General features: G+C 56.9%; 1 long non-coding RNA gene across 3 annotated transcripts; it reads left to right on the forward strand.

Annotated features, from left to right (window-relative positions):
* The first annotated feature begins 5221 nt into the window (after positions 1–5221).
* Positions 5222–7982, forward strand: LOC147341727 (uncharacterized). Of its 3 annotated transcripts, none has more exons than XR_015158055.1 (3): positions 5222–5632; positions 6239–6824; positions 7633–7982. It is a non-coding gene; the product is annotated as an uncharacterized LOC147341727 (long non-coding RNA). The 3 variants fall into 3 exon arrangements; XR_015158056.1 differs by having other exon boundaries at positions 7673–7982; XR_015158054.1 differs by having other exon boundaries at positions 6239–7982.
* The last annotated feature ends 707 nt before the right edge of the window (positions 7983–8689 follow it).

Raw genomic sequence — 8689 nt, forward strand, 5'->3', positions numbered from 1 at the left:
TCCTCTTTTAGGAAATAGACTGTTCTGGTGAGAGGAGGCTTCAGAGATCGTTTTAGAGGAAAAGGGAAAGCAGGAGGCCAGGCGGCGGGTCTTCCGGCTGCTCAGGACCTTCCCCCCCGCAACTCCAAATTGATCTTCGTTCTACCGTAGACCCCTCCCCAGATTGTGCTTGAACCCAAGAGCTCCGGGTCTACACAGTGCTTCCGTACCCTGCGTTGTGTGGATAAGAAAGCCGAGGGGCTGTCTGAGATCTGGAAGCACATGCAAGGCTGAGCTGGGAAACTCCGTGTCCTGCCTCACCACTCACCTGCCCCCAGCAAAGTGTGCAAGCTCAGGGGTGGCTCCTGCACTGAAAGCAGCTCAGACGTCACGCAGGTGTGCACCTGTCCAAGGTGTTAAGGCTCACCAGGCGTGCCCTGCCCCCGGCTGAAGTTAAGCCAGAGAGGTTGGGCTCCTTGCAGGCAAGTGCCGTGTGCATACCTCTGGGTCCCTTCCAGGATGGGGAGCAGTTCAGGTGGGTGGCCCTAATCCGGTGACCAGGGGCCCCACAGGACTCCTCCTGGGGAGACCCGCCTGCCCTGAGGGTCCATCCCACCCGTGGTTTCTGACCAGCCCCTCCTCTTCCTTTTCCGTTGTCCTACATTTGCTCTGCAGGTGGCCTGAGCTGCCTGCTGGGTTTCCGGGTGGATGTGCCCACAATATGGGGCCAGCCAAAGCAAAAACCGAGTATACACCATAGCAGCGAGTCCCCCCAAATGCTGGGGTGCCCTGGGGTGTGCTCACACACAGGAGGCATCTCCTGGGCTCTTTCTTCATACTGGGTCCTGGGGACCGGCAAGGAGACAGCCACGGAAACCAGCATGGTGAACAGACTGGCCTCCAGTTTAGGGCCCCAGGGAAGGACTTAGTTCTCCCCAACTCTTGTCTTCACACAGCCCCGTCAGATGTCCCCTCCCTGATCTTTTTCCTGAAGCTAATGCAACTGCGATTTCAGGTCGTCTGCCTTGCTGGGAGCTTCCGAGGGCCCAGGAGGGACTTGAGAGTTGTGTTTACAAGGTCGTGTGTTTTTGTAAAGTTTGCCAAAATAAGCAATTTTTGTGTGATGGACACTGTAAGGTGACTGGGGTGGCCGAGGGGGTCCTAATGAGTCACGCCCCTGCCCTCATATGTTCTTTTCCTTCTAGAGTTCTCCCCTGCCAACAGTGTACGCTTCATCTCCATAGAATCCTTGAGGCCGTAGCTTTCTGGTGCCTTTCGGTCACAGGAACGATCTTCCTTCACCCATGATGACTGCCTTTCCGAGATGGAAGTCTCCAATCTGGTCCACAGAAAAAGCCCAGTCTCACAGGCAGCTCAAGTCTTCTTTCCCCAAACTCAGGCCCAGGCCCCAGAGGGGAGAGGGGGAAGGGCTGTGGCCAAAATGTTGAAACAGCAGGCAAAGGTCTACCGGAGTGTCCTGGGGCTGCCGCAGCAAACAACCAGTCTGGGGCCAGTGTGCAGCAGAGATGGATCTCTCTCAGTTCTGGAGCCAGAAACCCGTGAGCAAGGATCGGCAGGGCTGCCTCCCACGGGAGGCTGCAGGGGGAGGTCCTTCCTGCCTCTTCCAGCTTCTGCGACCCCAGGTGACCCCTGGCTTTTGCCTGGATCTCTTCAGTCTCTGCCTTATCAACACCCAGCCTTCTCTCCTGTGTGTCTGTGTCTCAAACCTTCCTCCTCCTTCTCTTCTAAGGACCCCAGTCCTCGGATTTGGGGCCAACCTTACATCCATCATGATCTCAAGCTCGGATTTGGGGCTAACCTTAAATCCATCATGATCTCAAGATCCCTAACTTAATGATATCCGCAAACATCCTTTTACAAATGAGGTCACCTTCACAGGTTCTGGGGATGAGGCTGTGGACAGATCTTGTGGGGTCACCGTTTTCAGCCCCCTACAGTCATATTCAGAGTCCTTTCTGCACGTGAACGAGGAGCCAAGTGCACAGCGGGTGAGATGAGATGTGAGAGGCAGGGAGGAAGGAGGACAAGGGGGTTCAGAGGGAGAGGATGTGGGGGTGGCACCCGCGAGGGTGACATTTAAGCCCGGACTGGACGGCTGAGAAGGGCCCACCCTGTGGAGATGAGACGGGGAAGCAGAGGGCCCTGGTCTGAGAGCTGAGGGCCCGGCGAGCCTGGAGGGTGGAGGTGGGTGGAGCAGAAGCGGGCAGGGTGTGGACGGCGGGGAAGGCTGTGGCCTGGCCAGTTCAGACCATCCTGCAGAGAAAGCAGCAGGTCATCAGGCACTGGGAGGCCAGGAGGGGCGTTTCCGGGGATGAAATCCTGTGCTGTGGTGGTTGGCCTGTGGCCTGTGACCCCGAATACGCCCCCCTGCCTAGGTCTGATCACTGAGCCTTGTCCTGGCTAGATGTGGGGACCAGGGGAGTCAGGTGTCCTGGGAGGCCCAGGCAGGGCCCCCCTCCAGCTGCCTGGAACTCTGATGAGAGTTGTATAAAGCAATACATGAAGCCAGGCAGCTTTATGGGGTGTTTGATGAAGCTTTTAAGGCATCAGAAACCATCATCAGAGGCACGGCTGCCTGCTCCATGTGGCTCAAAACGCAGTCTCGTGAGGGCATCTGCTGGATTGCAGGCCACACCTGGGGGGGCCTGGAGCCTGGCCAGGGTGCTCCCTATTCCTTTGACCCCTAACCACCGGGCCAACCTGCCAGGCACGGCTGGAGCCCTCCAAGTATGAGGTGTGTCCAGAGCCCTGGTCCTGGGTCCTGGCACCGCAGAGGGCGACGTTAACAGGGTAACGAAAACCGTGGCGATTTTAACAGTTTCTTAGACGGGAGATGCTTGGCACATGCTTCTTTGTTCCGGGGATCGGGTCCTGTGGCCACATCACAGCAAGAGACACACGAAGTTCCTGGCATTGAGGGGCTCATGTAAGGGGGACAGTAGACAAATGACCAGAGAACCCACTGGGAGAGAGCGGGCCTGGGGGTGAGAGAGCTGGGTGATAGATCGCTGCACGGGGGGTCAGGAGGCCTCTCGCAGGTGACAGAGTGGGGGTCTGTGGCATCTGGGGGGACCGTCAGAACATTTCAGACAGGGATGCTGTGAGGTTGGGGTGGGAGGCGAGTGGCCACCACGTGGAGGGAGGCGAGGTGGGTGGCATGCAGGGGAAGCGGAGAGAGTGGCCCCTGAGAGCGGGCCCAGAGGAGGCTGAGCCTCCACCCAGCAAAAGTCCCTTTTCCTTAAGGTGGCTCCGCCGCTGTCTGAGCAGAGATGAGCCAGACTGCGGCAGGGGGAGGGGAGGGGCGGTGCTCCCTGAGAGTTTGGGGGTCCAAATGGGTCAGTGGCGAGTCCCTTCCCCTGGCCAGGCCGTGGACTCAAGAAGAAGCTGGCTGTGCCCTCAGCGTGTGGCTCTGTGGGCACAGGGTGGGGGGCACCGATGGAGCCAAAGCTGCTATGGGAAGGGGCCTGGCTCTCTGGGACCCCATCCCCACTGGGAGTCGATCATCCCCAAAGAGACCCTTAGCTGACCGTGGCAAGGTGGGGGCTGGTGCCTCAGGCTCTGAGACCCCTCCCCAGGTTGCACGGCAGTGGGGATGCTCAGGCTGCAGCTCCCATCTCCCTCAGCAGTACAGTAAGTGGTCAGGGCCATGGGCTCTGCCCCCTGCTCCCCAAGAATGACCAGGTGGCAACCTGGGGCGAGCTCCTTCGATCCTGCTGAATCTTGCTTTTCTCCTCTACTGGGGAAGATGAGGGGTCAAAGGTGGAGCTCACAGGCTAACCTCCCTGGCTTCCAGCTTTGTGGCTTTGGGCCATTTACAAGGCCTCCTATCTCTCTCCAACCTCCGGGGCTTTGTTTGCTTGGGTGGGTATTGAATACATCAATATACCAAAAGAACACACCCCCTTGTTCACAACAGCACTATTAACAGCAGCCAAGACATGGAAGCAACCTAAATGTCCATCAACAGATGAATGGATAAAAAAGATGTGAGATACACACACACACACACACACACACACACACACATACATACATACATATGCAGTGGAATATTACTCAGCCATGAAAAAGAATGAAATAATGCCATTTGCATCAGCAGAGATGAACCTAGAGATTATCACACTAAGTGAAGTAAGTGAGAAAGAGAAAGACAAAAGACCACATGGTACCACTTGTGTGTGGAGCCTAAAGTCCGGCACGAATGAACTTGCCCATGAAGTGGACTCACACAGAGACAGACCTGTGGTCGCGAGGGCAGGGCGCAGGGGGCAGGGGGCAGGGGGCAGGGGGCAGAGGGTGGGTGGGGAAAGGACGGATGGGAGTTCGGAACAGGAGACAGAAACCGTCATACGTGGAATGGATAGACAAGGCCATACTGTGTAGCACAGGGAACTGCCTTTAACATCCTGTGCAAAACCACACTGGAGAAGAACCTTTGAAAGTTTGTATTAACATACACCAGACGTGCTTGGGACTGTGCTTGGTGCTAGAGCTTGACCGCTCATAGCTGTGCGCACCAGTTCACAGGGTGAGAGAGCCAGTGCCGCTGACATTCCAAGCCCAGAAGTGGAGGGCTTCATACAATGACACTTTCTCTCTCCCTCAAGTCACCATCCAGTACAGGAAGGGGGAGGGCAGGGGCCTGTTCCAGGAAGTCACTCGGGGATCCAGGTTCCTGCCAGCTTGTGGTCCTCTTGGGGCTTCAGAGTCTTCCTCTAGGATCGTCTGCGGATGGGGGACCCCTGGGAGGTCCCTCTGGGCCGGGCCTGGGCCGTCTGTACCCACAGGCAGAGGCCACGCTAACCACAGGGAGGCCGGGACACGGAGACTGGCTCTGTGTCCAGGAGGAAGGAGCTCAGTCTGTCTTGGCTGTTACTGCTCTTACCTCCTCCTGCAACAGCTGGAGCGCTGAGAAAGGTGAGGGCTAGGAAGGGCCTGCAAGGACCCGGCAGACGACCATGCTAATCGTCCTTCTGGGTACATCCCAGCCGGCTTTGCCACCCCTGAGCGAGGCTGCAAGGGGGAGCTGGGCCCTCCCTGGGGCCCCCGGCGGCTCCTCCCAGGAGGAGTGTGGATGTGTCACCAACCACCTCTTAAATCCCTTAATCTTATTATTCCTTGGCGGGAAGGCTCTGAACATTCCTTTTGTATTTTTTTAAAAAATTGCCTGACAGGTTTCTTAAACAGAATTCTTCTTCTTTTTTTTAACCCTCAATCTCCGGGAGGATCGTTTCCTGTTGGGGCCAAGGATGGGGTCCTGCTGAGGGTCAAGCGAGTGACTGCATTTCTCAAACAGGGTTCGTGCAGGCCTCTTCCGGCCCACTTGCCGCCGGCCCCCGCGGGGGACAGAGCTGTCCGCAGAGCTGAAGTCCTCGGGGACGCCGTGCACCCTCTAGGCCCCCTTCCCACCCAATCGCAGAAGCTTCCTGAACCTGGTTGTGCAGAGACACTTGCTCACCTGTAGATCTCAGGCCCCACCCCAGTGGGGGTGGAATCTGAACTTTCAGCAGGAGTCCGGGAAACGCTGACACAGTCTGCTTGCCCACAGCCTGGAATTTGGGAAGCCAGGCTGTGGGGACAGTGAGATGAAACAGACTCTGTCCCGTCTGGGACTGGCTGTCTGGCAAGGAAGGTAAGACAGGCCCCTTGCCGACTGAAGAAAAACTAGCATAGCCTAAAAGTCGTTTATGTTTTATTCAGACAGAACTCGGGGCAGCCTCTCAGCTCAGAGGGACTGCTGCGGAGAGACAAGGGAGGAGCTGGGATATATGGGGGTTTTTTTTGCAACAAAACCCAGGTAGTTGGTACATCAAAAGATTACGGTAAGTTAAAGGGAAACCAGACATCTCACGTTAACGAATCAGCGCTTGTCTGTGTACGGCAAGAGGCAAGGGTCTGGGATCGCTGAAGTACTCCTCTGATGTGCGCCTCGCGGCCTGGGGCCAGCAGCCTGCTTTCCTCTGTGCGGAGTCCTTTCGGGGCTCACAGCGTGTGTGTGCGTCTGTGTGTCGGGGTGGGGGTGACCACAGGGGCTGCCGGCTTGCTGGCTGCAGCTTCCTTTGTTTACGGATATAGCAGGAGACGCTCTTCGTCTACAGCCCGGTCAGAAGCTCCACCTGGGAGAGAGGCTAGCTAACAGCAAGGGCCTCACTGACAGCTGTGAGCAGAAGCCAGCTTCACACCGGATCCGGGGCCCTGGGCTTTCTGGGGTTGTGTCCTTGCGGATTCTACTTTACAGACGTGAAGACAGAATTCCGGAAGTCCAGTCATCTGGCTCAGCTTCCCAGCAGCAGCGGAGCTGGCTTTGAGTACAGAAGTGCCACCGTCTCTCGGGCCTAGAACTCGGACCATCCAGTGAGCGAGGGGCCACCAGGAAAGGTGGCCCTCTGAGTGTCCTCTGCTCCACAGGCTGCACACGAGGCTCCCTGTCCGAGCCCCATGCAGGTGCCTCCAGAGGCCACACTGACCTGCGCCTGCATTAAAGGAAAAAAAAAAACGGAGGTCAAATTCACATAACATAAAAGTAATCATTTTCAGGTGAAAAATTCAGTGGCATGTCATGTGTTCCCAGCGTGGTATGACCGTCACCCTTATCAAGTTCGAAATATTTTTATCATCCCAAAAGGAAGCCCTGGGCCCACTAAGTAATCCCTCCCCACTTTCTCTAACCCCAAACTCTGGGGACAACCATCAATCGGCATTCTGTCTCTATGGATCTGCAGATTCTGGAGATTTCATATAAACGGGATTGAGCGGTGTGAGGCCCTGGGAGGCCAGCTTGCACTGAGCGGAACGGTGTCCAGGGTCATCCACGCTGTCGCCAGGTCAGTGTTTCATCCCTTCCCATACACACCCCTGCCTCCTCCCACTGCAGAGCAAGAAGCTGTCCTGGGAGTCAGGGCTCGGCAGGCAGGGCACCGTCCCCGGGGGAAGGGAATGTCCTTAAGACCCAGGGGTCCGTCCTGCCTCCTGCCCACCCCCAGGTGAGCCCAGGGAACCGGAAAGCACAGAGGCTTCTTGGTGCCCAGGAGGCCGACGCCCCTTTCTTCTCCTCCAGCCCCAGGAGGCGGTCCATCTGCCAGCAATTTGGCCTTTTATAAATAACCTTGTTGGATTTTTGTTTGAAAGCACCATGTGGGGTGGGGAGGCAGAGTGCGGGGTGGTGGTGGAGGGGGTGGTTGTTCCAGTTCTGCTAAGCCTTCCAGCCAGTTTCCTCCTGAAACAGCCCCAGCGGGGGCCGTGATGCCCGTCTGCCGTAGGGTGACGGCCTCATCTGCTTCCCGACCCCTCAGACAGGGCACTCAGACTTCAGCCAAAGCAGGTCCCTGGCCCTGGGGAGTCACAGCTGGCTTCTCGCTTCCCAAAGGACGGCCCAGAGCGCCCCCCTATCCATGCAGCGAGGGAGGTGTCCTTCCTGCCCCCCCCGGTGCCTTTCCTTCTAGAATCTTGTGCTGGGAGCCCCTTCGATCCCACAGTCCTGGCCCTGGGCAGGATGTCAGAGCTGCAACCTCACCTCCCCCCTGCCCCCCGCCATCCCCCTGCATTTTCCGGTGTTTTGAGAATTGTGGGGGCTCTGGACAGAGCAAGGTGGCATCCTGGAGACAGGCCGGGCTTCTGGGAATTCTGATGCAGGAGCGTCTTCCTGCCACTGCCCTTTCCGGGGCCTCTGCAGGACCACAGGTTCTGGCCAGTCGAGAGGCGTGACCCCCCGCACTGATGGCAGGAAGAAACTGTTTATCATCCCGGAAGGATCTGGCTGCTGGCGTGTTTATCGGGAGGAAGGAAATAAGCTCTTTTCATCCCTTCTGAGCGGTGTCTGGCCTGCTGGCCATCCGATCCGTCAGCTGGGGGACTTGTAAACAACGCGTCCTGCGGGTGTCAGTACCTGCTTCGTGTCCGCCTCGGAGCTCTCAGCTCATCACTTCCTGGGTGTCGTACTTGACTGTCGCTTCCTCCTTTAAATAAACTCGGTCATAAATTTAGTGCTTGTCAGAGCCGAGTTTAGAAATCTGGCCCAGGAACACGGGCCGGCATGGAGGGGTTCTCTCCATGGGCCGCCTTCCAGAGCATCCGAGCCGGGACACCTGGTGCAGTGTGGGGTGCCGGCTGGGGCGCCTGCTATGCGAGGAGAGGCTTGCAGCCTCGGGGAAGCTGAGGTTTGTTTCTCCATGTTTCCAAGCCAGGGAATAAGCAGTGAAAAACCTCACCTGGCAACTGGCATGGAAATTGCTGGAGGGCAGGCGGTGCCAGTCTGCATGCTCACCGCCAGCAGTGTTGTTGGGCTAAGAGGGCCTCCCACAGTGTTTGCATCCCAGGGGAAGCGATGCAGGAGTGAGCCCGTAAGGCTAGCGTCTCCCATCCAAACACCCATCCATCCATCCATCCACCGAACATTCATCCACCCATTCATCTAACAAGCATCAACCTATCTTACCACCAAACATCCACCCAGCCATCAAACATCCATCCATCCGTCCATCTACCAAATATACATCCATCCATCTGCCATGGATCCATCCATCAAGCATCCATTCATCCATTTAACCACTACACATTCATCCATCCATCTACCAAACATCGGTCTATCCTACTAACAAACATCCATCCATCCATCTACCAAATATCCACCCATTCACCAAGCATCCATCCTTCCACCAAACATCCTTCCATCCATCTATGCATCCATCCA

Source organism: Bos grunniens, chromosome 29 (assembly GCF_055505025.1).
Source record: "Bos grunniens cultivar Pamir isolate PY7600 chromosome 29, Bosgru_T2T1.0, whole genome shotgun sequence".
Lineage (NCBI taxonomy): Eukaryota > Metazoa > Chordata > Mammalia > Artiodactyla > Bovidae > Bos > Bos grunniens.